General features: G+C 42.1%; 1 protein-coding gene across 10 annotated transcripts in view; it reads right to left on the bottom strand.

Annotated features, from left to right (window-relative positions):
* Positions 1–27,529, bottom strand: part of dlgap4b (discs, large (Drosophila) homolog-associated protein 4b) — a 70,016-nt gene extending 42,487 nt beyond the window's left edge. For 5 of the 10 annotated variants that reach the window (XM_052075953.1, XM_052075960.1, XM_052075959.1 and 2 more), the window contains exons 1-2: positions 27,238–27,529; positions 7,583–7,636 (exon numbers count right to left, since the gene is read on the bottom strand). The gene's annotated coding sequence lies outside the window, so the exon portion shown is untranslated. Of the gene's footprint in view, positions 1–7,582; positions 7,637–12,179; positions 12,729–27,237 lie in introns of those variants that run through there. The other 5 variants (XM_052075954.1, XM_052075958.1, XM_052075962.1 and 2 more) reach the window with 4 other exon arrangements.
* Between the last annotated feature and the right edge of the window lie 263 nt (positions 27,530–27,792).

Here is a 27,792-nt window from a genome sequence, read left to right as displayed (position 1 = left end):
TTGACAGGCGACACGCATTATTGACACCTACTCAACTTGTGTGCAGCAATGCACGGGGTAAACAAAATACTTGAATGCAAAATGTGGCTCTCAATCCATTCGCGTTGATTCTCTGTCATCAACAATTTACATGTGCCGTGTGAGTTACAATTTCGAAAAGAACTCTGCTGCGTTTGTCCGTTAAAGTAACGTGCATTTGTCTCTCCATGAACCGACTAGATTTATCTCTTTTGGTGGATGGATTTGCTCTGAAAGGGGATCAAAAATATATAACACTCAAAAAGCGCTTTGGTCAAAACAAAAATTTCCAGGGCAGTGGATTACGATGGTAGAAAAGAAAAAAAAAATCACTCAAAGGGTCCATATTTGTCAGAGTACACCGCGTACAATGGACCTGTCAGCTTGAGTTTGTTTAATGACTAACGTTGTCATACACGGGAACCAAATGTAGGTCCAAGGCAGAGGCAAAGTCCTTCACAACAACAGAATATCATCAGAACTTTTGTTACTTTCTTAGATGCAAGCATTTGACATGTACTGTACCCTGAAACTCCAGCGACCCAAAAGTTCTCGGTTTTAGCTGGAACAAGAATAATCCTGTTATGTTCATTTGTTTGATAGGACTCTAAGCTGGAGTCAGTATTAGGATCTGTAAACATTTTATGTAATTTTTTTTTAAACATGCACTTAAACAAAACGTGAGCTGCAGGGGTACACACTTTAAAAATGTTCATAACGTACATTGTGGGGACAATGAAAAAAGGTCTATGAAAGTGACTTGGAATTTCTGTATGAGAAATTTGTTTTGAATTTCAACCAAAACGAAGGTCGACCAACATCACAAACATGCATGATGGTGGAACTTCTATGTCAAACTTTATAAAGAAAGTGAGGCCTTTGGAATGAGCGTTGGAAGTTGTTGTTTTGTTTTGATGCTTTAACTTCAGAATATCAGTATGCTGACAAAGTAATTCATAAGGGAATGTTTTGAACTACTGTACTTGTAATCTTTGGATTTGGTTCAATGGCCCCCACTAATGATGTTACACGAACCCTGTCAGCGTGGGTGCTAGGATAAGACAGTTTCCGGCATCCTACTGTTATTCCGGCTCTCCACCTCCACCCCCACATATACAAATACACTACCTGAGAAGCACACAAAGTAACAGTCACACTAATGCAGTTGCACTATTTGTGAGTGGAGCTCCATGCATGCAGAAAACACGAGGCAGTCTCTGGTTTGAAAAACCCTGCCAAAAAACATTACCTCAAGGTTCAGCAAGACGTTTATATAAGAGTCTTTCTGGTTCACTTTATAACACATGGAAGATTTATAAATTGAGTGGGTATTTGGGCGGGGGAGGTTTGAACATGCCAGTTACCATTTTTCTATTTGGTTTTAACTGGCACAAGAAAAGCGATGTGCCATAGCCTTTAACCCTTTCGTGCACCTCGTAACCTGTTATCATGATAAGCTGTCCACTATAGTGACCGTTGTACTTGAAAGGGATATTTGAAAAACCTAAACCTGAATCCAGAATTTCAAAAAAAAAAACTACGTTTCTCACATGTATGTTCTAGATTCAGGATTCCAGTTGGCATCCCGTGTCGACTGCAATTAAACACAAAACAAGACACAGATCCATGTTTCTGAACTGTGCCTGCAGCTCTGGCTAATTTAATTTTTTTATTCCTTCTTTGCAAGGCCAGATGGGACACTCTACTGACACACAATCACGTCAGGCAGACACACAAACATCCAAACACCAGATGTGCTTCTCCATTCCCTCGCTACAGGCCACTGGAATACATGGCTGCACTTGGCGCAATCACGGGCGGGCAACAAAACGCTGCCACCACATCATTGTCGTTCAGCATGTCATCACTCTTTCTAACCACTAAACTCACGGATATGGAGCAGACGACAGGTGGTTGAAAATCCCGAGCCAGACACGGTCAGCCATTCCAGATCCGGAAAAGCTAAAGTGCACCATGACGATGGCTCCTCAACGGCGATTGCGCTTTACGGCAGGGATGGAACAGGAAGCGATAGAAAACAAAAAGACAATCACAGATAGATTACACATGTATGTGGGGCTGGGCAACAAAAGGAGACGGGGAGGAAGTGGAACAAAGCTTGATGAGATGGCAACAGCAGGAGGATAGAGGATAAGCATGGGGGTAAAACTGGGATGTGACCCAATGACCTCAGGTGGTCTAGTGCTGATGGTTTGTCAGTCCAAGGATGAGTAACTTTGTGACATAAAGGCAAGGAGATCCAAAATTGGAGTGCTTTGATAAAGCTTTGCACACGGCTTGACATGCCGCGCTGACATGTCGATGATGCCAAAGCTCAACTTGTGGCCAGATGACGTGGCCTTAATCTGCCCCTTTGGGTTTATTTACCATTTAAACACGTTAGCCCTTTTGCAAATCGCGAGCACCGCGCTCGCACTTTGTAAATCGCAACCAGGGAGCAGAAAAAGAAATGGCCCCAACCTCATTTCAGATTCCAAAGTGTCACCATCTTTAAATCTTGACTCGCTGTACATTATGGGCGGACATTAAACAGCACGATATATACGATCGCCTCTCTCGTTGAGCTACAGTCAAATTCAGTAAGCAGAAAGCGAAGACAGATTCAGACCAAAGCTCATTACATGCACTTCGCTTGGAAAAGAGAAAAAGAAAAAGGGTTAAACTTGTTGGAATTCCACACGATGACATTTGAACCGCATTTTATTTGCATATTATCAGAAGAGAGAAATCAGCATGTCTTGTGACACAAGCGGTTCATAATTACAACTGTCCCTTGGTGGCCCAATCACTGAGCCTACCATGAGAGCACGTTAAACAATAAAAAGAAAATGAAGAACTGAGCGACAATCATTTGGCAACAACCTTTATGCCACTCTTGTTCATTTGCAAAGGGCAGTATGGTTAGAACATGCTGCGATCAAATACGGTTGAGCAAATTGGTTCAGTTGCTTCCTGCCACAGTATACCGAGAGCACTCCCCCAAAGTCTTTTCCAGGTGCGCAAACGTTCAATGTACAGTTACCAAATAACATGTTAATATGAAAGTTGACTTGCGATTGTGTCCTAGCACTCTCAACTCTTCGGGGATGCCATTGCTTACAGGTCGCAAAGCCAAGGACCACCATCAATGCAACATTTTTGTTTCCAGCTTCCATGTATGTATGTCCTTAATGGCTTGTAAAACGCAAGAGCTGTCTCGAATATTCTGCCTCTATATGCAAGAATGCTGAGTTTTGATTGACAGTGACAGAGGGATATTAATCCAACAATATCGTTTTTACTGTCCTTGTCGTTAGCAGTGGTGCATTACTGTCCTGAATCATGTGTTGAAGAGTTGGTCTAGACCACTTCCAAGTCTTACGCCACAAGAAACTAACTGGAACGTTCACAGCGGATATTTCGGCGTAATAAAACAAAGTGCGGAACACGTGCAAATGGTAAGTTCTGTTCCATTCGGTTTTGATTTTTGAGAGGCAGCTTCCGGCAATATTACATTGTCCAAGACCATTTCGATATTTATAGACCATCGGCAAGATTCTATAATCGATTCTTTTGACTCACAGGAAGCCGCTGTGGTGATTTGAGGACAGGTGCGCCCGTCAGTTTCCTGGTGTTTGTAAGGACTTTGTCGTAAACGAGACCATTATAGTGATCTCGTCTACTGAAAATAAAAGCATGAACTAGATTTTCTGTATCTTGAGACAAAAAAAAAAAACATTTAAGTTGTTTTTGCATTTTTTTCAGGGGGTAAAAGGGAGATTTAGTTATGGCTTTTAAGCGATTGCTAAAATTCAGGTCTGAGTCATTCAAGATTTCTGACCTCATTTGTTGCTGTCAATGATCTTGGACCTTTCACTTTTGGGGCCAGAAAATCACTTTTGTTTCATCTGAATTGAGCTGGAGAACAGGCAGAGAGATTCTGCGGTCTGTGGACTTGTGCGGTGAATGTTTATTTTTTTTAACATTTTCATCTGATCCAACATAGCAGCCTATTGTTGTGAATTTCCCTGTCATGTTAATAAGACCACCGTCTGTGATTCCCTCCCTCCCCATCTGTCTCAGCCTCCATCTCTTCATTCTGCCCAACAGGTGGGAAGACAAAAATGCTTTGAACAACAGACTCAAGACGAAGGGGGGAGCACCACATGACTTTATAGGTTCTGGCGCGAAAAGCACAGACCTCTACGCCGCTAAAAAGAAACAAAAGATAGCTGAGGAGATTCATCGATTTTAGAGCACAGAGAAGGTAAGCGTGCAGAACTTGGAGGGAGAAGTATTTGCAAGAACAAGACGTCATGCCGAGACATGATGAAAGGGAACGGCTCTTCGATGCGTCGTCCTGGCACTTCCTTATAAATTATGTTTTGGTGTTATCAAAGTGATGGCAACAACAAATGCAGACTAAATGAAAATGGGGGGAGGGGGGGGGACAGTGAACTAAATGCATTTGTCAGCTGGATGCCGAGGCCACCTCTCCGCTCAATCTCACTGTGAAACAAAACTCGTCTTCCAGGACCGGAAGTTCAGCAAAGCTAAAAATAACAGGAAGAGCAGTCATATTGTAGGAATATCCATAAAAAGTCAGTGGAGGAATAGGAGGCAGCTCATAAATAAATAATTGGAGGAATAAAAATGAGCTTCACACAAGATGTTCATCTTTGTAATTACTCGCTCAGAAAACCAGGTAGGAACATTACTGGCCCTGGTCTGCTCATTTGGAATCAATTACAGCTATCCGTAGAAGGCTGCTGAAAAATGTTCAAGCGGCAGTGTGCAACATACTGTAAATATTCCACTTGTAATTGCAAACAATCTCAATGTAAACATAATTAGTGCTTCTCTGTATGGAATGTGACCACGCGCTTTTAACTTTTGTCTCGGCCACGTTACGGGACTCGATTATAATAAGTTAGCCAAAAGCTGCAGGAACAGCGGTGGACTTAGTATCCAAACTGAAGCTACGTTCACCGTCATCTTTGTCCGAGAAATATATCCAAGCTAATCAGACGTTTCTAATAATGATGAGAAGCGAGTGGGGGAGAATTTAATTAGATTCCCTCATATTCTCAAAGAGAAAGGACACAATTCCTTGCTCTGTTCAAAGGATCAAATTGTGCATTGCTTACAGCCGTGGGCGAAGACGTGTGAAGTGGGTCTTTGTGCTCAACACAATGTGCCTACATGGGAAAACATTTCACACGGATTTGCCTCTCAGCTTCCAAAGAATTCCTCGATCTGCATTTTATAAATATTTTTTTAAAGCTTTATATCTTCACGTGAGGCAATTGTGAACAGATTCTTACTTGTAATATCTGCTGACAGTTGAGTAAGTAAATAAAATGCTAACAACGAGCCTTTGCTAGCCGTGGCATAACAAAGCTAACAACCACGCTTTGATATGGTCACTATGGTAACACAAACATGCAGCAGACGCCACAGAACAAATACTAATCCGCAAAAGATACAAGCAACACAAATGCTGGGGTGTTTTGTCGATATAACAATGAATAAGAAGCCACATTTTATGTAACTACGTTAGCCAAAATGCGCCAACATAACAAGGTACCACAGAACAAATATAAAGTACAGAAAAATCCCCTGTCGGAGTAAATCCATATTTCAAGTCGCTTCGCTGGGTTGTATTGTCTCATTACTGGGCCTTTTCCCCCATTGCAAAGACATTTTGCAAATATACCAGTTTTTACTCATTTTGCTCGCAAGTGGGTTGAATATTAGCGTTACACGAGCGAGATAATAGCATCTTGACTTGTGTCGAGAATCTGCCATCGAAGGATGTAACGCACACTGAATAAAATAGCGTGTTGATTTTGCGCAATTTGATGTCATTAAGCATTAGTTAAAATGCGAAGGTAGCGGCAGAAATGAAACAGCAGGAGCTTTAAAAGCTTTTGGTTGGGGGTGGATTTGTGTCCAATAAGCCTCGCCGAGGATTAAAGTATGTTAATGCAATAGCAACACAAAGTGGACGCAGCGCACACACAAGCGCACAGTAAGAAGGGTTACTGCATGTGAACAAAACCGAGGCAAAGGAACAAGCCATGTGAAAAATGACCCATTATTGGTTCTCACAAGTTCTTCATTCGGGCTGACGACTGTCATTGAGCAGATGTAATTGGCACATCGCTCATCTACTTTATGTCTTAACTCTTGAGATCATTATGCTATTATTCAAGTCTTGGTGAGTCAAGGAATTTACGAGGTCACATGACGGACCTTAATGAATCCATATTTCATGTTCATTGCATGCACAGAATAAAAACAATTTTGATCGCAAGCTCTGCAAGAAGCCCAAACACAACGTTTGTTGGGGGAGAAACTCCCTGATGATACTTCAAACTGGGTAATTTTTCTTCAGCGAGGCCTCACATTCACTTGCAGATTGGAAGAGAAATGCAGCCGAGTAGCCATGTAATGAGGGACCATCTGAATCAGTGCTCATTAGTGACAACAATCGGACGTTGAAACCGGAGGGTCATGGTTTGTCGTTTGCTCTTTGGCTTTTAAGTGCAACAGAATGAAGGATTTGTGTTTATTTGACATTTCGAAGACCCTTTATGTTAGTTTGCTGTTGAGCAGTTTTGTGCCATGCTTTTTTTGGTTGTTTTTTTTGTTTTTTTGTTCCAAATCTCAAATAGCATTTCTGTCATACATCTGGTTGGTAAGTGTGTGGTCCTGCGTGCACTGATGACAAGTTGTGGCGCCCTCCAGCATCTACCGTAAGCTACCTATCCGTGATTTTGAATCTTCAACGACACTGACATGCATGTTTATCGAATATGGGAGGAGGCCGCAGTATCATGACAAAACTCCACGCAGGGTGATCAAAAATATATATTTTACAGATTCACCAACCTGTAAATAATATCGTATTAAAAGACATGGAGACTTATCAGTTGCGGTCATATGGGCTCAGGCTGCAGACGAGCGCTTACAGAGTGAAATTAATCTGGTGTGATATGATGACCGCTGATGTTCCTCAGGACAGAACACAGAGGACACTCGTGACGCCGAGCACTGCGACCGTGTTCCATCAGTGCTCGCTTCTCTGCGGGCAAGACTGTGCACGCTATGCTGCATAACCAAAAGTGCCCTTTCATCCATGCGCCACCAAGTGCTGTGCTCGTCTTGCATTCCAAATGTTTCACATCAGATACGCTGACATTTCCTTTCTGATCCCCCCCTTTTTTTTTGCCTCTACAAACAAAAGTCCTGAGAGATTTATTAGCCCGAACAAAGGACAAGTTATGCCTAGCTTTGTGCGCGGATTCTGTCTGGTGATGAGCCTGAGAGGCTTCAGCATCCGTGCTTGTTTCAATCCGCACAAGACAAGGTCAAGATGCGCCAGGTCCCTGTGGCCAATGAGCTAATCCCCCCCCCCCCCACCCCGCCTCTAGCCGATTCACAGATCCTATTCTCCAACACTGAGCCACCCACTCTCTCATTTGCATGGTCCCATTCACAGTGGAGAAAAAAAACAAAACAAAACAATAAGAGTGTTAGACAGAACATCAACACACTCTACCTTATTACTTTGCTGCCCAGGTCAGAGAAGAGCCAACTCAGAGAGCATTAAATCCTGCAACACAAACAATGAGCTTTAATCATCAAACTAAACACATTGAGAGCAAAGGGTATCTCTTTTTCCATTTCGGTTGAAGAAAAAACAACAACCCAGATAAGCACACTATTTATTTTAATGAAGATTTGTACATCTTACTGCATTAACAGAAGACGTCAGATGATGTGATCTTAATCGGAATCAGAAATCTAATTTAAAAAGATCAATTCCCGACTTGAGATAGGTCATTTGTACTGAAGCACATTTTAATTCCACAAGACTGATTAGATTCAGGTTTCTTCCTGAACCAGGGAAAAATCGGGAAGGTAAATGGGAGAAACTTGACTTGTGGATATAGTGCAGCGTGGATCATAATCGAAAAAAAAAGGGCAATTTCTTTGTTAATGCCACAAAGGCAAATTACGTCTATACTTAGTCCACATATATCGACAATCATTTGATTCTACAGTAATCCCGTTTATTGGGGTTAATGGGGACCAAAACCACCCGCGATAAACGAAAATCCGCAAAGTAGTGACCAATTATATGAAAAAGTGTTTTTGTTGTTGTTTTTTTTTTTATGAATATGTTTGAAACAATCCGCAATGCACTGAATCCGCGAATGACAAACCGCGACATAGCGAAGTGAATCACGGTATTCCTAATTCGCAGTAAAAACAGCACAGAGCACTTAAACCGGAAAAGAAAAAGAAGTCTGTCATTTACCAAAGTTGACATTCTATTTGCTAAAAATAGTTGTGTAGAAAGATGTCGAGTAGAATTAATGCTTAACACGTCCACATCTCCCATGACGAGAACTCACCCGGCATTAATTTACGAGAGCGAGCCGTTTGCCAAGAAACGATGTCTCTTGAGACAATCAATAAAATGCCTTGCAGCACCTGACCTGGGAAACGCTGATTAAAAGGATTCGTTTTGTTTATTGAGATGGCAATCAAACCCAACCGCAGACTTTTTTTTCTTCCAACCGTGACGCTATCTGATTGCGTGCCACTCGGTAAGGCGGATCAGCGATCCAAACTGACCGTTATCTGACCTCCACTTGATTTGAGAAACCTGACCTGCCGGTGGAAGCCCCATTTCGGATTTTTCATTTTTCATTTTTCATTAGCGTGAGGTCATTCAAAGATGGCCACGGTAAGTTCATCGGGTCCACATGTGAACAGCCACGGTTCTCTTGAAAGTTTTCACAACTTCTTTCAGTTTTTTGGTTGCAGCCATATTCCGTCACGGAATCCGTTCCCCACAGCGTGATATATTCTGTCATCATGATTAACTGTCGGTGTGGTGTTGCCAAGGTGATGATCAGTTCCCGGTGCCCCCCCCCCCCAACCAACATGACATCTGGTTCTGTGGAGCCCAATAGTCAGATTGTGTCACTGTCGAGATGTGCAAAGCTGGTAAAAACATCGGCCAAAAGGCTTTTAGTTTTAACAGCAGAGAAAGGTGGCTTGACAAAAGCATCGATGAACACAAAAGCGCGCCGCACTTTTGAGACTTGCATTCGCCTGGGATGTTGAAAACGATGTGACATTTCTATTCAACTTCACAACGACACGCTACTTTGTGTTGGTCGATCATATGTCGTCTCAAGAAATGGTCCTAAGGCGGCAAAATGTGAAATCGCTCGAGTGGTGCGAATACATTTCAAGGCATCTAAGGTGATTTCTTGGTTTTCAATGTGACGTTTTTCACCTTGTCATCATCGGGGTGTTGCGTGTAGCATTTTGAGAAGAAATGAATGCGATCCATTTGGTGTAAGAATGTGCGAAAAGACCTGTGAATACCTTTCCATATATTAGATTGGCTCGCTTTGCAAAATTCTCTTTGATATGAGAATGTCTTCCGCAGATCAAATGAAACAGGCTGTCCTTGAGAAGAACGTGTGCCTTGTTCTAATGTGATTGACGCAAGAACCGGGCCCAATTTACAGAGCAATAGGAACCCCTGAATGAAAGTCACATTTACTGAGGTGTTCATCGCATACTGATGATTGTTTGTTGAAAGAACTGATAGATTATTTTTAGTTATTATACATTCGTTTGTTATTAAATTGATTGATTGATAAATTGATTACGCTTGCAAAGAAGAACGCTTATGCCGGCAATCATCAATTGAAGCTTAAGCTTCTTAATCATTGCATATTAATCATAATGTACTCACATATATAATCCTTTTTATCCATTATAAACTCAAGAATGCTTAGTGCACTGTGTGGAAGTTTAGGGACGCAATCATCTTTCCGAGGACGTGGTTAGGAAGAGATAAGTGTTAAGACTCAACAGTGAGCAAGGTCGGACAGTGTTAGTTCGGGTGACGTGCAGAGAACTAACCTAACGCTTCTCCTCGTTCCCTCCTGGTACCAGAATTGAGTCTTGACAAGAACACTAACATTTGTGTCGGTACACAACGGGGTCCATTTTGAGCAGGCGATTATGAATGTGGATTCGGAAAATCTGAATGATTTAAAGGAAGGGACTAGCCTACTGTCAAGTAGGTTATACCTCGGCGAGATGCATTTGTCGCCGTTTCAACAGAAAGCCCGTAGCAGACACGAGCAGCTGCTAAAAGAAGTGCATTCGGTTCCCATTTGAATGACCGAGCCGGATCTCGGGCAGTTTAGGCCTGCCCGTGCTTCATCACAGTATGTCATGTGTCCTATGTCCCACACTTCAGGACACAGGGACTTGGCATTATCACGCGTAGAACTCGACCAAAATGTCTTCCCGCATGTGCACTCTGAACTCACACCGCCATCGTCTCGCCTATTGGACGCGCCGAGATGTCGTCACAAAGTCCTGTCGTATGTTCAATTCGGCCGCCGACCCACCTGCGGCACAGCGCCGCGACACAGCAGCACATTCAAAATAGATTGCTTGCCGCTGTGTGAAAAGGTCTTAAGTCTTCCTTTGACTATTTTAAGATTGGGAATCAACAGATCAACAGACACACACACACACAAAACACTTTCAGTTCGTCTCGCATACTTGTCGTTGTGGCGTAAAAGACAAGGCTCAGTCTTGTCAATAGTTTATTGATCTTTCAAAGGGCGCATAACATTGATGTGTTCTGAAATTCACTTATCGACAATCTTTTTACAAAGGCTTGAATGTGAACCCAGAAAAGAGGGGGGGGGGGGCCTTCCCCAGCAAGGAATGGAACTCAAAGGAAGATTGCTTCTGTTTTCACCCTTATTGTTCCCAAACACCGCTAAGATCACATTAATATCGGCGTTTGACCTTTTACTTCTGTTTCATAAACGAACCCAAATAGCAACTACAACTTGTCGCAAATCAATCACGCCGCATGCGGAGAGACCGACGACCATTCACTCGCATGACCACTCCGTGTGGGAAGTGAGGTGACGAAAGCGGCGTACCAGAAGTGACTCACGGTTTACTTGTCAGTCATTATAACAGCTGTTAGACGGTAACCGAAACCTGTGATCGTACGCGTGCATGTAGACGATGACTTTTGCGACACAGTTTTCCTTATTGGCAAAGATTGAATAAATATAACAATACTGGAGCGCTTTGTCTGGCAGTGTCAATCGCGTTACTGTAGTCGTAAAATCAGAACGACAATAGGAAAATGCGCGTTCCAGGATGAAAACTGTTGAAAACCCGCCCTTGACGTGGCGTGTTGTAAGCTAAAAGTCTGTCCGTATTTGGAGGGCGTGATTGCACATCCCAATCACGTTGAAATATCTTCTTGGTCATCATTTCGGGCAGCTGCAAGAAACCGGGTCACTTCATGCGTCCTCAAACTTTTAGTCCTGGCACACGAAACTTCTTTAACCTTCTTTTAAGTGCGCCGTTAAGCTAAATTTACACTTGGTCGCTCGTGAATTCAAATGTCAAATGTTATGGCAAAAGAAATGGTGGATGGAATACTTACATAATTTGTTTGAAAGAACCTTGAGCACTCTTTGGCACAGGAATCCCTCTTGCCTGTGAATTATAATATTTACTGTAAGTCATTAGCTGCTTAGCTGCAAGGACGTTTCTTTTTTTTAATTTATTTTGTGGCGCAAATAGCGCGAGGTCGCTTGTTTCATTCGTCGGTTCCTCTGGGAAATGTCATTCCTGCCAGGTCTACGTCTGGTGTGTAAATAAACATCGCGTACATTCCTGCAAAGTGCATGATGTGCATTTCCTGCAGACAACAACTATCATTCTTTCATTGTCTTTGACAGGAGGCCTTTTAAATTTATTTGACACTTAGCCCTCGCTCGATCAATATAGTCATGAATAATAACAACTCTATCATCGGAGAGGACGCGTGCCTTCTGCGATCTCCCTCCGTCCTCCTCGTCATGCTGACAACCCCTAATAATCCCTAATTGTGTCAACGGCCGTAGTCGTAGCAACAGTGTGAGCGGAACTCCTCCAAAAGGAGAGCAAGGATGAGAGGACCGAAAAGGACAAAATGTCTCCGCCACTAATGCAGAACTAACATTTCTTCTCGTAATACAAAAAAAAAATAAAAATAAATACTAAACAGCAAATTGTCTCTTTCCATCAACTCATTTTTCACTTACCCATAGCGATGTTTCCTCTAGTCCCATTTTCCGTTTGATTATTTCTCCGTTTCCACATCTCGGAAACTATCCTCCGCTCCCTCGTGAGCGTTTCTACACGGCTCTCCTCCCTCGTCCTCCTCCCGCGAGGCCTCTCCGTCAGCACCTCCCACTGAGCTCTCCGAGTGTTCCGTGTACCCCACAGGAGCAAGAGCGCTAAAATATTGATGGAAGCCTGATGAAGGCGACCGCCAGCACACTCCGTGGGGGGTAAGTGGGAGGTGTGTGTGTGTTGGGGGGTGGCCGCTACGCGGGACCACTGCCAGAAGGAGTTTGAACTAAGTGAGAAGGATGGATGTAGTTTACTTGGCAGACGGGAGTGAAATGATGCAGTGTGGAGGCTTCTCATGTACTGCCTGATGAGTTGGTCTTGATGCGGGAAGCAGCCAACGCTGTTTATTATCCAGCCCTCCCTCGTGCCTCGCTGGCCTTCTTCGACTCTCTATGCTTTCATCTCTTTTGGCAGCATCTTCCATCGCATCTAAACATCCCCCCCCCCCCCCCCCCGCCATCACCTCCTCCTCCTCTCATGAAGTTGTCACCATTTGACCAAAGTGAACTTGTAATTTTCTCCAGGTGGCTTTGCTGTTTTTCTTTGGGTGACCTTTTGATCTCTCTTTGAAAGTGACCTTGCCAAATAGAACTATAAGAATTGCCTTGGAGACGGCAATCTTTCTCAGTGATGCTCATGAGGAGAGCATATGGGGGAGGGAACACACACACACACACACACACACACACACACACACACACACACACACACACACACACACACACACACCTTGCTGATTCCTGAACACCATAGTTTGAGATAACCGGTATTATAGCGCGGCCTCCCTTTACTGTTTTTGTCTTGAACCACTCGTCTTCGCTTCATTTTGTGCTTAAAATAATCAGTTAAATTTGCTCTGCGAATGATTACGTCGAAATGAGTCCTTCTTCAGACGGAGCAATGAGATGAATGCGCTGTACCCAAATGAATAGCAAAAGTATGAGCTCGCTTTGACATCCCATGCTGGCAAATAATCCACATTTGGTGTTCGAAGGGATCTCCAAGTAATGGTAATTGCTACTCTTGCAGCAAACTGGTTCATTAGCACTGACCTTAATCATAATAATTGCACGTACAATTTTAATTTCACCACACTGCCTGCACGCATTGCCTTTATTCATTTGTCTTAGTGCGCCCCCCCCCCCAAAAAAACTACAGCTTTATAGAATATGCAAATTTTCCATCCTAAAAATGGCTGTGGTTGCATTATGCATCCACAAGATGGAGCTACGCTAACGGGACTACAATACAGCTTTCATTATATCGAGCTTTCTCTACCGCCACAGCTGTGACAAAGTACTTTACAGGAGATTTAAAATACGGCGTGCAAGAAATCTGAATATCGATCCATATATAAGGTGCATCGGATTATAGAGCAGTGGGAGGCTCTCCCACAAGACAAATCTGTATTCAAAACGGATCATAAGAAACACATGACATTGCGCTGATTAACAAAGTTACCGGTCACGCAGACTTTAAAGTAACAGCAGTTAGCGCTGCCTTAGCTTTGATGATGCTTGAACCAAAAACATATTCAAGAAGCACGGGGGCGACCCAATGACAGCGTGTGAAAATTGGATTACATTTTTTGATTCAATTGGTGCAAAACGGCGCACTACAAGAATACTGCCACTCTATTGAAAACATAAACTAATCCGTCTCGCCATTTTCAAAACAGCTTATCCTGTTCAAGGTCGGAAGGTGCTCAAGAACGTCCCGGCTGACTTTAGACGATAGGTGGACTCCAACTTAGATTCGTCGCCATTTAATTCCAGGACCCGTATTGAGACAGACAAACCTTTCTTTCCCTCTCACGTTCACGCAGTGATCCAGAATAGAACCGCAACACTCTCACTGACTTCGAAAAAAGCATTTTATGGTTGCAAGTATCCAAGAAAAAAGGTTGAATGCTGTCACGACAACTAATGCACCAATGACAGTGAAACCAAGCTACACAGTAGGGCCCCCCGTATAATCTGATATTTAAAACCCAACAGTGGGAAAGTTTAATTTTGTCACGCCTGCAAGATACAATCACGCAACTTTTGTCGACAAGTCATTGAACTGTAACTCCATTTGAAAATGTATCCATCAGCTAGAAGAGATGCTGTCACGGTCGACTTTTGAACACCAATGATTGAGTGGCGGGTCCTGTATGACTCGCTTATTGTCTTTGTTTGTCTTTTCCAACTTGTGGTAGACATAATTAACGACACTGTAGTTATATTTAGACTTCCAAATCCCAGAGGGGGGGAAAAAAAAATGGCCATCGCTAATGCTAATTTCTTGGCATTTCACATGATGCATACATACCCGAGGCGCACCCTCGCCTTGGCATACAGAGCTTGGGATTTATCTACTTTTTCCATGTTATCTGCGCAGATGATCGAAATACCCTTGATTAAAAAAACAAAACAAAAACATTGTGGTTTCACTGCATGTCATATTTGTTATGCAGATAAACCAAAGGAGAAAGAACCTATTGTTGACGCACTGATTATGGATGCGCGACGAGACAAGAGAATGTAGTCGTTGTGGCACGGAGATAACTTTTCAGATGCACGGACAAAGAAATGTCTCTTCCCGAGCAAATATTTCTGGCTTTGAGCCGCCGAGGATGGGAAGATGCAATCAGGCCTGCAATGCGTCACTCACGCAGCCGTAGGCGGAGATAATCACAGCTGCCTGTCAAAATTAGGGCCACGCAACTTTCTCCGGGCGTTGATTCAAAATGTATGTAAATGTGTAACATTCCAGCATAAATAAGTCTTTGTCGGTGAGCCGAATCTGCTCGCGTCCTCTAAATGCCAACGCGGAGAGAGCGCATCCGGATCTTAACTGCTGCAGTACGGCATATCATCTCCACTCAATTAGCCCGAGCTTCATATTCGCAAGCAGACATTGGTACGGAGACTAACCTATGCCGTGACGGTTTACATGCAAACACTTTATATTCAAAATACGCGACTTTTCCATCCGATTCCAAAAGACGGCTCCACTTCACGACGTACAGGCTCGTACTAGCGATCGAATGATATTGGCAAAAAGCCTCTTTTTTTTAAATTACAGAAACATTGTTGACGCACCGGTGATTTGTCGGAGCCATACGCCATCTAAACATTCCCGTAGTTTTGCTTCAGGTCACAGTGTACGATCCTGCGGCTAAAATGATCATCGTTAAGCTCTTATGGGGGTAAAAGGCAGAGAAATCCTAAGTAGCTTTGTCTCCGCAGGAAGCTCCTCGGATGACACGGCTGGCACACAGACAAAGCTGGCAAATTCCGCTTCGTCTTGCCGACTTCTACCTTCCGTCTACGTGTACCTTAAAAAAATGATATTTGCTTTACATAACACGATCCTCTAGTTTCATGTGCATGGTTCTGCTTTAGTGTCAACTCAACAAATCATGCTAACGTTTCAGCCTCGATTTAATACAAATGAACCAGAAATGAGATGTTCAACTCAGACTTGACCTTTGCTTATCCCGCCCGAGTGAGAACTTGATGATATCATCCGGTGGCATCCGAGCGACTTTTTACCAATTAATACGGGCAATCATCTCTTTCTGTACACTCTCGTGACACGATCTGACGCTGACATGATATGTCGCCGCAGCGCCATTGGACCCGATGAGCTGAATGGAGGTGACTCACTGGCTTACCAACACAAGTTTTGTCATGAAGACTTGACATGACCTCTCTTTGACCTCTCTGTTGTGGCTACGAGGGCTGCAGCTGGTACGCAACATTTGTCCACATGAGTAGTGCAGGCCAGGGAAAAACATTTCCAGCTCATCAGGCAAGCGCTACCTGGACTATTTTATGCTCCTGAAATCTAACAACGGTCTGCATTTTAAATCTTACCATAAGAGAAGAATTTTTTTTTTTCTCATGCAAACGTTTACTGTAAATAGCACTCGATGACTGCAAAGTTAAGTGGTGCGATACGTTAGCGCATAGGTTGAAAAAAGACCAAAGGACGCGTGACCGCTGCTTTCAAAATCAAACGTTACCACAGTCGCAGTTTGCATTTTATCAGCTTTCCGCGGCTACGCTCTAAGGTCAAGGTCAGACGTGCGACTTGATTTAAATGAAACCTTAGCTGGCAGCAAAGCACTTGACGCGTTTATGTGCTTTCGCATGGCTGCCTTTTTCACAGTAACAACTGTCAGTTGACAATAAGTGATGTTTGTCCAAAGAAGAACACCCATTTGTATGCCGTATTGAATTTTACAGTCTTCTTTCGATATTCATGGTTTCCTAAGCAACATCGAGTCTTCTTCACAAAAACTTGCAACGCCTTCTGGAATTATTTGCTTCCATTTTCCAAAAGCAATGAGGGCAAAACTATAGACAAACTCCGAATTAGCATCTGGTTCCTTGTTAAAGTCTGGATGGTACTTTTTGGCCTTTTATCGGAACTTGCAGCATCACTATTTGTCCAAAACAATCTAAAATGTCGGTGCCTTTACCAATCGACCCAAGCACAGAGAATAATAAAAACACTGATTGGAAAACTTTACATTTTGGCACAGTAACTTGTGAGCTGTGAACTGTGAACTTTGTGGATGCAACAACACAAGTTTGTAAAATGAATCTTGACTCTGAGGGGGTAGCTATTTACGACATCCCTATATTCTTTATACTGGAGCTGAATTACGTTTTTTTTAACAGTTTTTAACTTGCCAAACCTATTAGAGTTAACAAAAACGAAGAAAAAAATCTAATTGGGGGGAAAAAAAGCAAAAATGAACATTGAAATATTTTCATTAATGAAAATGAAATGCTTAAATAAAAGAAAACCGACTCAAACTACATCTTACATTTATACATCTAACAATAGTTAAAATGTCCTTTTTTTGGTGTACAGCAATAATGTCCTTTATTGCTGTACATTCATAGTTCACCTTATTATGCAATACCTAGTGAGTGATATTTTTCCTTTTAACTTGCACTTGAGAAATACTCCATAGAAAAATATATAACAATACAAAAACTAAACATAAAATGAAGCATTTTCAAAAGACAAAAACTACTAAAAACTAACAAACGTGATCTAAAAACTCACTGAATTAACAAACAAACAAACCTCAAAGAACTGAATGAAAACATTCAAACTGCATTTGTCGAGATTTCTCCAACAAGCGTAAGGGCATCAGTGCTTTAACTGAAGTCAGCTGTTATCTCACAGCATGGGCAACCCCCGAAGGATTAAGCGCCAATCCCTCTTAAATCTGCCCTCCTCATAAAAACCGTGACACGGGCTCTTGCAGGGAAACTGTTGGTGCAGCACAAACATTCATAACAGCAACGAGCTCTGTCAGGGCCCCATCATGATCGACTCCCAGCCGCCTAACTCCACTAGCTCGCTCTCGCCTAGGGTTCAAATGTTAGCCCCGTCACTGCAATTTGCTAATCCTGTTGCTGATATCCCACTGGGAAGTTAAGAGCACCTTCTGTTGTTATGGAATCTGCTTTACTCAAATCGGTTTCTCTTTCATTGTCGTCGGATACGTTTCTCAATCAATGAACGCGTCGCCCAATTGGCTGCTCCCATGGAATACGTGCCACAATGTTCTCAAAATGTATTCTTCTATAACCCCCCACACATCTTTATACAAGAGGCTAAAAGTTGGACGGGCTTCAGTCAATGAGCTACTTTCAAAACAAGCAGCCGTTTTTTTTCTTCTCTTGTATTGTTTTGTTATTGTAAAGTGTCCTTGGGTGTCTTGAAAGGCGCTTATAAATAAAATGTATTATTATTATTATTATTTAACCCTCTTTCTTTAAGCTGTCCTCTGTAGTAACCGCTGTCTCTGAAAGGGTTAAAAGAGAAAACATTCCCCTTTTCTTTCATTCAAAGGTCTGCTTCTCCTCCGCCACTCCCATTTGGTCCGACAGCGGCGCAGGCAATGAGGTCGGCATTTGGCCTATTTTTAAAGCATGAGGAACTCGGGACCTAGATTTGCTCTGTCATTTTAGAACATCAAGGACTGCCCTAAATCATACATAGGTGACTTACCCAAATCTTCTAGCAGGAAATAAAGTACTTGGCTGAAAGGGGGTGGAGTTCCCGTTGTACCTTTTATAAGGTCAAGTGAGAGTTGACATGAAATATGCATGATCTTGTGCAGCCAACGAATGAGCCGGAGTACGCGATAACAAGGTCAAAAGAAATTTCCACAGCGTTTTTGATGTGCACTTTGGCTGTCCAGATGGTTCTACAAACCGACGCGTATTTCCATTATCGGGGGTCTGCGCATATACTGTGCTGTTTATGACCTTGCTCCGGCAACACGACGTGAAAGAATTTCACTTAATCGGTGGCTTGATTTGAAAAATATCACCTCACTGCGTTATTACATTTATTGTTAGCAGTGTTTTCTTTCGGGAGACAATAAATAAATTGCAACGTGTTTTGTTCGTATTTTATGGTGTGACAGGGCATCCAGACAGCCAGAAAATACAAAGAGTAGATGAAGAAGGGTTAGCGTACCCTGTAATGGCGCCGCAACGCAAACTTCTTTTATAGGTCATTTTTACTGCGGTTGAGGGACACATTATATAAAATGTCATCACAGCAAAGTGGGAAGAATTTTTACTTTGCGCATTCACACAAACACCCAACCTGTCCGTCAGATTTTTCCTCCTGCCATTGAATAACTAATACCAAGTTCCGAAATTTAAAAAATTGGGAACATTGCAGCCATGCTCTGTCATATCATGACGTGAAGGCACGTGTAAAGGCGCTGAAGCATATATGAGATATGCCAATTTCAAATTCAAACATTTCCAAAATGCCTTTTACCTGCTTTGGTCAAAATACGAGTGTATATAAGCAATTAAAATGTCACTTTTTTAAAAATATTATGTACCCTTTAAGAGTGGAGAATTCATCCCAATCAAATGGTTTAGGACGGAATTTACACCATTTTTGAGGCAGCATGCCAACAAAAGATTTTAAATCTTAATCAGGTTGTCTGTAGATACACAATCATAAATTGTCACACATTGGCTTCAAACTGATGATGGGCTATTTAAAAAACAAAAACTAAACAGTCTTTGCCGTGAGGATGTTCACCATTTGCACCCGGGAAATGAAAAGCTCAAACAATTTCACACGCAGGGAAATTACGAGGAGCTTGACCAAAAGAGACACACCTATTCGCTAGCAAGGACAATAGGACACAGAGTTATTTTTGCTCGTACCGATTTGAGATTTTCTTTCGAAATTCAATTGGTTATTATCGTTACATACATGACTGTAGCGGCATGATGGGTAAAGTGCGGGCATTCATTGGAATGACAACACTTTGCCTACAAACCGTTGGTCCTTAGCATTAATAAATATGAACTTTCATGATTTCATTTGAATCCTCCCCCGTGATGTCATAAAGTGATGCGGGGGCCATATACAAGCCACTGATCTTCCAGTAAGCCAACACATACCGTAACCATGAACGGAGAAAAATCAGGTCAATGCCATTAAATATGAACGTTACACAGCATAATGCAGCAACAAAGAATAAAAGGCACGGCTGACATGAGATTAGCGGTAATGGATATTGTAAAAATAATGACCGCATTTTCGTCAGGGTTATTCATTCCGTTTCAACTGCTCTTCGCATCTGAACCATCAATGGAGCCGATTTCAGTGGAATATTATATATATATAGACTTAAAAGGTTCATTATACTCAGCGGTAATCTCCTCTGCAGTATGAATAACAGTCATAAGCAGTGGAACGTGTGACAGCTCAGTAAATGCCTTTGTCAAAAAACAGCACGGAGAAGAGTTTAAATATACGGTTACCGTCTTAGAAATGATAAACTAGAATATATTACGTGTGTATCTTGTACATGAACTATTTGGGGCTGCAGAAAAATGAAGTGCAATCTGACATTTGTTTACTTTTTCCTCCAGACTCGAAAACATTTCTTCATATCTTCTTGACAGCCTCAGCAACGTTTGCTCAAGTTAGTCACGACTCCTTGTGATAATGAGCAAGAAAGGAGATTAGGAATTGGCGCTAAGATGTCATGTACGGTAGTTGCAAAGGTAATATAAGTTAAACTTGGGCCATGTAATTCAAAGCGTGACGCATTTCTGTAAATGGAAAACGAGTTGTACGAATCTCTCACAAGGCGGAAAAAAAGTTGTACACCTCGACGTTAGTTCAGCTCCCCTATTCTCGATCGTCCAATCACAAATGAGAATTTGCCCATGTTGCTATGGAAGGCCTGTAGTTCTCCTCCCCTTTTTGCCTTTCTTAGTTAAAGTTACGGAGCAATAAATAGTTCTCATGGTTTTTCTTTTATATTTCTTGATTAATTGTGTCTTTTCATTTATTTCTATATGGCATTATATTTTTAATCACACAGTGGTAAAAAAAAAAGTTAAAATAAGCAAACTAAAAAGCTAAGTGGAATCTATTGCATTTCCATTAATTACAATGGGAAACGTTACCTCGATTTATGCACGTTTCAGGTAACAAATGGGTTCACGGGAGCAATTAAGTTTGTCTCTTGAAAAATACTGCGACTCCATCAACCGCTTACAGACCGGTCCAGGTTTTGCTAAAAAATACACTATCATATTTGTTTTTGTATTTTGGCCTTGCGATTGGCTTGCAACCAGTTCAGGGTGTCCCCCGCCTACTGCGCAAAGACAGATGGGATAGGCTCCAGCACGCCCCGCGACCCTTGTGAGGATAAAGCGGTTCAGAAAATGGATGGATGGATGGTTTTTGTATTTTACACCAACTATCTTTCCCTCGACTCGGTCCAGTTTCCCATAGCCTGCTCGAAAAAAAAAAATAAACATGGCCGCAGCACGGCGCTGCCAGCGCCACGTTTAACTGTGGGGATGCTGTTCTTGGGGCGATCTAATGTGATTGGTGTGCTCCAGGCAGAATAACTTTTCACCGCGGTTCGTCACAGTTATTGTGTTAACAAAATGTTATATCATTAAAAAAAAAAAAAATACAAAAACAGTTCTGCTTTTAAAAATTTTTTTTTTTAGCTTTTCATCAACGCTTCCATCGGCATAACTTTCAATTCAATTCAGAAGGGCTCGCTCTTCTAGTGTGTGGTTTTTATCCTTCGGCGCCTTTACTTTTGTGCAATTCATCGACAAATAAATTTGTTCCATTCATCATATGTCAACAATCCCATTTGTAGAGAGTAATGAAAATGACCCAAAAGCCCAAAAAAAGACTGGGACATCATGTCGCTCTTCCTGAAGGTGCAATAACAGGAGCAATCCTTTTCTCTGGTGACTCATGATGAGACATCACGCAAGAAAGCAACATAATTAGCCCACTAGGAGGGAGGCCTACCTCTGAGTTTTTTCATTTACTTTTTATCTACTCACTGTGAATGCTAATTTTGTGATGATTAAGTACAGGCAATTAGATCTCTGTCAATCCAACTCGTATTCAACAACATCCAAATGGTATTTTCGACCAAGGGCTTGAGAGTGGCTTGCAATTGAGCCAACTTCTACAAGGCAACTATAAAATATGCAACATAAGAAGTATATTTATTGACATGCGCAAGTCACATGTTAATAATACTTCTACTACTACTACTACTACTAATAATAATAATAATAATAATAATAATAACAATAATGGAGCATGCTCAAGCTCAACCATTACCCACATAAGAGCTATTAAAAAAAAATGGATGGCTCTCGTATTGCGCCGATTAGGACATCCAGCGAGCTTACATGCTCACACAGACCAAAAGTCTGAATCTGGTGCACACACACAACCAAACTCATCTCATCGCCCCAAAGTGAAACATGGCGGCGGCATATGGCGGGGATGTTTTTCAACAATAGTCATATACGATACTGCTCCGAGTCAAGGAAAAGATGGCAAATGCTACATACGGTGATATCCTCAAGCAAAATCTTTTTACCAATCTGTAACAAACTTGACGGGGTTGGGCCGTTTTTTTTTCAAGGCGTTGTAAAAGTGGCATTAAAATCGAGTCAATGTTCTTGCCAAGGCAACCCCACGTGACCCTGCTCAGGATAAGCGGTGTTGAAAATGGATGGATGGATGCTCTTGCCAAAATGCTGACAAAAATCTTTGAACGTAATACACAAAGAATGATGTTGACCGATTATAAATGTCCCACCTACCTCATCTGATGCTAATTATTTTTGTGAATCGGCACACATTTCATCACTATTGATTCTACCTTCCCGGCGTGACATCATTCTGCCTGAACTTAGCCTCATCTCTGCCTCTCCATTGGCCTTCCCTTAGAACATTATGATTGACTGAATCGGCAGCTTGATCTCTCCTCATCAAGAGACATTTCTCATTCCAGCTGCACTCTCACCATGATGTTCAGCAATGCCCCCCCCCCCACCCCCCAAATGCCAGGGACAAGAGGTTTGCTCGCTCTTGTGGTAATCATTCATTATGGAGGGGCAAAGGATTAGGAATCGATGAGGAAAAAAAGTCAACGAGAGTGTTCTGCATCTTAATGTGGGGGGGGGGGGGGCACCGTGCGGAGTAGCCTTGGTTCTGTGGATGAGCCAGCTAATGCGATGCGTGGCTCCGGGGATAGAGAGGGCAAAGCTCCACGTGACCAAAAATAAAAAAAATCCCCAGTACACACAATCTGCATGAGGACACAAAAAAGAATTGCACCTTCTTCACATTTAAGATGAACGTTAGAACAACATTCCGTCTGTCCAAATAATTGAAGGGATACACGTCAGATGACAACAATTCACAATGTACATGATTTGCAATAAGGAGACAATGTTAAAAATCAGCATGAGTGCGACGTGCTTCAGAAAGAAATCAGGAAGCCTAAACAACCGTCATGACGTCTTACTTGACCAAATCTCCAGTAAATGTATTTGTACTCCGAGTTTGAATGAACGTCTTAAAAGTAACAGGCAAGAATTAAAAAAAAAAAAAAGTAATCTAAAGAGTTAATGAGAAAGAAAGGTAGCAGTGAGAACGTCTTGATCATTTTCAAAAATGATTAAAGGAATTGTGACATTTCATTTAAAAGTCATTCTTTGTTCCAAAAGCAATCAGTTCCGCGTTACTGAAAATGGACTATTTTATTCTTCGCCGAGCATAATCGAGTCTACTCTACTCTGTGATCCCCACTCACTCATTTGTGACTGCAAAGTACTTACTCATTGGTCAACAGAACAAAAGCGGTTATTGTCTGATATTTTCTATGCCCGAATTCTTCCATTCAGGTGTTGCTGATTATTACACACACAGTGCTCTGGAACGCGAATAACTCGAGTGTGATCAAAATTGCAAACACTCTTAAAGCCATAGCCACTTGCACCTGTCTTGTGAATACTGAGAAGCTGTGATCTGGTTCTATAAAAACTTCTCAAAGAAGAAGAAGAAGAAAAAAAAAACATCAGTGTGTTTCCAGGAAGTTTTAAATATAGACATCCGATCTTTTTTTGTCACTTTTGTGGCTCGAAAGTGTTATTTTTGGCGGGGAATTTTCATTCCACGAAAACCTGCCTTAGTGAAATAACTCATATATATATATAACTATATTTTTTTAAATCCCTTAGAAATTTGAGAGAGAGAGAGAGAGAGAGAGAGTAGGTGTGTGTGTGTGATTTAACTGCTACTGTTCACAAAAAAAAAAGTCCACATTATGCTGTCACGTGATGCACTCTGGAGGAATCCGGTCCCCTGGAGACTGAGCAATACACCGCCACCACTTCAGCTATTTAATACAGGGCTGACCTATACATTATTAAAATGACCCAGTGGAATATATCTCGCTTCCTTCTTAACTTAGCCGAGCCGCAAATAAAAAGAGAAAATGGAACGCGTCGCCCTTGAATCCCCACTTGCGCGCTGCCATTTTAGCATGAGGCCATTTCTCCTTCCGTCTAATACAAGACGTGAAATGCTGAACGCCAAACCGACCCTAAGTAATCGCTAAACAACTGCCTCATGCACCAATTATGATGATGTCGCATCGCTAAACCGAGGACCTCTGACAGAAGACCTTTTTCTCCATTTGTTTGTTTGACTGGACAAGCGTTGGGACAACATAAAACAACTCAACGGCGTTGTAAAGTCAACGCGCTCATAAAATGGCGATACGGTATTTTCATCGGACTGCAGCAACACCGACACGGGACCCAATGATGAGCTTATCATACACCACAGAATCAGCCAACAATCCAAGAAATCAGACACAAGCTAACATTCAATGACGCAAGCTGTGCATGCATATAGCGTGGATGTGCACGGCGGAGACGTGGCCGCGGGCCTTTGCCTTTGTCCGTCTTTGTGTGCGTGCGAGGGAGATGAGCAGTGGAGGGCAGAGTGCTGGTTAGAGTGACGAGATGTGAAGAGACACAGTCTGAGTGAGTGCATAGCGGCAGGACGTAGGGAGAGAGAGAGAGAGAGAGAGAGAGAGAGAGAGAGAGAGAGAGAGAGAGAGAGAGAGAGAGAGAGAGAGAGAGAGAGAGAGAGAGAGAGAGAGAGAGAGAGAGAGAGAGAGAGAGAGAGAGAGAGAGAGAGAGAGAGAGAGAGAGAGAGAGAGAGAGAGAGAGAGAGAAATGTATAAGAGAGTGAGAGCAAAAGAGGAAGATGGACTTAAATGGCTCTGAGTAAGCATAACCTACAATTTTTTTGCCTTCCTAGAAGTGGGGGATGGGGGTGGGGGGGCTAGAATTGAGGCCACTAACACAGTCTGCTTTTCAGGTCACTCCAAAAACTGTGCTAATATGTACGCTAGTCCTGAATCCATTGTTATTTTGATGGAACGGCAGAGAATGCCGGCTTTGAAAAGATCCAGCTGTTGTGATGCATATAAGGCTACGTTCAACACCGCACGGCGTGTTGCCCAATTCCTGTACTTGCTCACGTTCCCAAAACAAACCTGAATTCTAATGTGAGCGGAATGCGTACGTGGTGTGACGCAAACGCGTGCAAATCATGATGTGGAGTGACATACACACACACAAAAAAAAAGACCACACGGTCCAGTGTTTAAAATCCCGCGTGAAGAGGCTCATGTTGTCATCTCATATCCACAGAGGAGCAAGGCGGGAGGAGGTAGAAATATTTTGGCGATATGCTCAGATACTACTCGAGCTCCTCCTTTCATGGAGACGTCTATTAAAGTCGACATTGTGCTATTGCCGCACGTAACAAATGAACCAATTGTGTGGATGAACAATTATGATCAACGTCCACTTTATGCTTCATCTTCCAGCTGAGCCTGAATTAAAATCAAATATAAAGTCAACACTGTTTCTCTGAACAACTTTGCAGAATTACCGAGGTTTGTAAGTCATCTCGTGGCCATGCACACTCCCCAGCCCGTGCGGAAAGCAGCTTTTGATGACATGTACAGGATGTCGGATGAGCATTCATACTGAAGGTGTGTCGCATACATATCCGATTTATATCCACACACGAAAGAGACCCAGGTTGGATTTGAAAAAGTCTGAATTGTCTTGTTTTCAAATACTGACTGCCCCTTTTAATGGATCTTTTGCCCCGTTTCGTATTCTGGTGACTGATAAATACGATCACTGCCGAGCCTGTTTGCTCTCTGTTGCAAACCAAAACAGCTGTACCAAAGTACAAGCTCTTAGAGTTTAAAAAAAAGCAGCGCGGTGACAACCTGCAAGTTGTAAAGAAGCTCCTGTGCATGCAGTAACTGTTGTGGCACGAGGTCTTGAATGACGATTACCGTTCTAGTAGACTCCGACTATGTCACATTATTTAAGTCAATTAGTCCTTTTTTGCTTTGTTTTAAACGCCATTTCCACTTGACATGTTTCATATTATTAAAAAAATATATATACAATCACGACCTCTCCGCCATCTACAGTTGAATAAATTCAAGTGAATTTCTACCAGCCGCTATTTGAGGAAATACGGTAATAGATGTCACTTGTTCTTATCATTATTGTCGTGCCCATCTGGTTGAAGAGAGCCCAGCTGGTCCCGTGGCTATTTAAAGAAGTGACAATCAATACAGCAATTCTTTTTGGTGGCCAAGAACCAGCCAATCATCTCTTACACTTCTGTTTCACTTCAGCAGCTTCATAACAGGAGGATATTGGGCGCTCAAGAAGATTTTGCGATAGATTTAACCTTCTATTTAATATGCATGTCTTACACGTAAAATAAAATATAATTTTTTATTTAATCTGAAAGATCTTCAATGATGAATTATCATGATGTTTCGGGAGTTTATTAATCTGAAAGATCTTCAATGATGAATTATCATGATGTTATAATAGCTAGCATAATAAAATTAGCATAACACATTGGAGGAATATTATTGCTACTTTACTTCCAGGAGACAACAGATATCATTTACTTGTGTGGCAGTTCAACTAATCTGTCATCGTAAAGAAACATTTTACCCGACATCAATATGGGAGAGAGATAGAAACCGAGAGATCAAATTTGGTTACACTTGTACATTTTAATAAAATGAATTTGAAGAGCTGTACCAAAATGTTGCAAAAGACAATGCTTTCCTTTTAAGCTGTCACTCCTTTACTGAACCCCTTTTTTTTAAATAAGCGGTTGTTGTTCACTGTTGGTGAACAACTGCACTGCATCATGCGTGTTGTTTCAAATACTGTCATTTGGTGATCATCATTTGGTTTCTTATTCTCTCTCGCAGTAGTCACTCAAAAACGAACAGAATCATTTTGGGAGCATCTCTTCTATTGGATTTGATTAGTTGTCGGTCATGGGGTGTGTGTGTGAGTAGGCAAATATTGTGAACATTTTGCAAATGGAAGCACTCATACTTTGTGACGGAAATTAATTGCCCGTAATGACTTAAGCGCGGTTAGCATCGAGTCCAGCTTTTACTTCGATGACGAGTCACATCTGTCGGCATCTAAACGCAACATTTCCTCCAGCATTTATGTATGGTTTGGAATTGAATGGAACAACAGTTTTGTTTGTTTGTTTTTTTACCTCGTCTTGAAGCCTATCCCCCCGTTTTGCTGACGACCACTCGAGCAGCTTCTATCCACGCACTGCAAATAACTTCCCAAGACACGAAGACCAACGGCGACCCGACCACTCTGGGGCAAAAAAAAAAAAAAACAGCATTTGTCCTCTTCGACTTGTACGATGAGTTTTTGGGAGAAAGGGCGGCGAGCAACAGAGCCGATCCGCAACCGCCCGACTCATCCGTTAGCGAGTGCACAGGGAGGCGGAGAGAGTTGGCGATAAATTCGTGCTTGGATGAAGAAGAGAGTGAGGAGGGGAGATGGAAGAGAAGAGAGAAGAGGAGAGGAGAGTGCCTCTATGTGTCACAGAGGATGCTGCTGCATAAGAAGGGAGTCGAAACCGAGTGAAAGAGCTACACATACCTTTAACCAACGTGCAGAATCGTATTCGCCCTGATTTTAAGCCCTTTTTTTTAACCGTACTGTAAATAAGCAACCGCTTTCATGTTTTATGTTATACATTATTTAATTATAAAATAGCAGCATCGGGGTGAACAGCATTTCAATCTTAACAGAA

Source organism: Hippocampus zosterae, chromosome 9, assembly GCF_025434085.1.
Source record: "Hippocampus zosterae strain Florida chromosome 9, ASM2543408v3, whole genome shotgun sequence".
NCBI lineage: Eukaryota > Metazoa > Chordata > Actinopteri > Syngnathiformes > Syngnathidae > Hippocampus > Hippocampus zosterae.
This window is presented reverse-complemented; position numbering and strand designations above follow the sequence as displayed.